Source organism: Mesoplodon densirostris, chromosome 9 (assembly GCF_025265405.1).
Source record: "Mesoplodon densirostris isolate mMesDen1 chromosome 9, mMesDen1 primary haplotype, whole genome shotgun sequence".
In the NCBI taxonomy this organism is placed as follows: Eukaryota; Metazoa; Chordata; class Mammalia; order Artiodactyla; family Ziphiidae; genus Mesoplodon; species Mesoplodon densirostris.
In genome coordinates this window covers 34,969,808-34,972,177 of record NC_082669.1, presented here as the reverse complement: position 1 = coordinate 34,972,177, position 2,370 = coordinate 34,969,808, and the positions used below count along the sequence as shown (strand labels likewise).

Below are 2,370 nucleotides of genomic sequence, written 5' to 3'. Positions count from 1 at the left end.
ACAATGATATAGCTAATAGGGGATTAGTTAAAATGTGCATATTCTCCTTCTACATCCATCACTTTAGGCAACTTTGCTGCTGCTTTATACAAGTTTCCTGGGCCTCAGTTTTCTTAACTGCAAAAGAAGAAATTCCCCTAGATGAACTGTATACTTATTGATTCTTTCAGCTATAACATTCCTACTCCATACTTCCACTAAAACATGAAGCCATGTACTCTAAGTTACAAAGTGACCTAGCATTTCTCTGAGAAGAATTGTGCTATAGAGTAAAGAACACAGCACCACTCACTTACCAGGATTCCAGGGTTTCCTCTACCTCTGGATGCCTGCAGGTATTTAGACAAGTTACTTAAATTTTCTGGACTTCAGTTCCTTCACCTATAAAGTAAAAATAAAGGTAAAGTTATCCCTTTAAGCTCAAATATTCAGCAATTTATAAACAGTCCAATTTGTGTGGTTTTATGGAAATGAAAATCCAGGCCATTCGTGTGCTTCTGAAGTAAAAGGCATAGCTTTCCCTATCAAGTGCTATCAAGAAGTTAGGCCAAAATCTGTTGACCCATAAATAATTTTTAAGAGACTATGACATTTGCATCAGCCCTTTTCTCACTTATCACTGTAGTATTAGGAAATTTTCCCTGAACAGCATGGCAGAGGCAGCAGAAGTACAAATTTATAGTTAGCTCTCAGCCCCTAGGCTAGGGTCACATTCCTCACCATCCCAGTGCAGTAGCTCCTCTGGAGACCAAAATGCAGTGCAAGGCAAGTCCTCCCATTCCATGAAGCAGAGAGGAGGGCTACTTATGTCATGACTAGTCAAGGGTGGGAAAATAAACATTTTCTCAAATTCAGCTTTGAAAGCATCAATTAATTCTACCCATGTCTTTACACCAGCTCAGATGCTCCATACACAGAAAAGTGGATCAACTGAATTTATCTTTCAAAAAAAGTCAGTGGAAAAGAAAAAAAGGGAAAATGACAGGTCAATTTAACTTTTAGTTATTAGTCGGCCTGTGTGTGTGTGTGCGTGCATATGTGTGTGTGTGTGTGTGTGTGTGTGTGTGTAGGGAAGGAGAAGGGGGGCGAGGAGATACTATTTATTAATACAGGCATTGCATTGGAATGGTTAATTTCTACTTATCTCCAAACACCCACCTTAGGTAATTTTTCTCCATTAAAGTAATTTGAAATTTAAATACAAAATTCCGATTTTATCTCTAGCTACTTAGAAAAGAGCTTAGTTTCAATGAAAGGTCAACTCACTGTGGAAAGGATAAACACAAGAAAATGTTTAGCTTCTCAGTGGGTGAAAGTGGTAGCAAAATAAATTTGAGAGATAAAGACTTTCAGTTTTTTTTTTTAGTTTTAAGGGTGTGTAGTCTATAAATGAGAACACACATTAGGATAATTGGACTAGAAATGTACACATCTTGAGAATGGACAGCTAAATTTGATTGGGGATTTCTAAACCTCACTGCAACCTTAGCAGTTTTATTATCTGCAACGATTATATTTGTTTGCCTCTGTTTCATGCCTTCAGGAAAGACTTGCTTGATGGCTATTAACCTACATGCGATGAATTTGAGGGGCATAAAAAAAATCCAGGTTGAAACATTATAATTATAGAATGTGGTTTTTGTAAAAAGGGAATTTGACATTTAAGTCAGCGCTATTATTTCTTTACTTTTTTTGTGTTATTCATAACACTGATTTCTAAGTTTATTTTAATATAGATTTTCCCTCCTGCTTTTTCTGAAGATACCTATAACATTATTTGACATTTTACATGAGACATTTGTATGTGTTGTGTATACGTTTCATGTGACATAATATGAGGAATTGAGCTGTTACACACTTAGCTATCTGTTTTTTGTTTTGTTTTGTTTTTCCTCACTAATTATTAAAGAAAAAAAGATGGAACGCTTCACGAATTTGCGTGTCATCCTTGCGCAGGGGCCATGTTAATCTTCTCTGTATCGTTCCAATTTTAGTATATGTGCTATATTTTAGTATATGTGCTGCCGAAGCACTATCTGTTTTATATTTACTTATATTTTGAGAACACCAAACATCATAAACTATCATTGGTGATCACCAAATGAGAGCATCTTGACAACCATCTTGGATAGTATGATGTAGAATTCAAGAACACAAGGTCTGACAAAGTTTTCAAATCATGGTCAGTATGTGGACTTTAGCATATGATCTATTCCTCTCAAGGCTTGTTTTTCTCAGCTGTAATGTGAGGGTACGTTGGAGTCTTAACCATTAAAATGATGCAGTTTCTACTTCAAGCAACAGAGTGTTATCTGCATTTCTATTTTACCTCCTTTTTCATTTAATTTTCATTTTATTCATATTCTTTAT

General features: G+C 35.6%; 1 non-coding gene across 1 annotated transcript; it reads right to left on the bottom strand.

Moving 5' to 3' along the window:
- Positions 1–1,911: 1,911 nt before the first annotated feature.
- Positions 1,912–2,016, bottom strand: LOC132496535 (U6 spliceosomal RNA). Its single transcript, XR_009533436.1, has one exon. It is a non-coding gene; the product is annotated as a U6 spliceosomal RNA (small nuclear RNA).
- Positions 2,017–2,370: the final 354 nt, after the last annotated feature.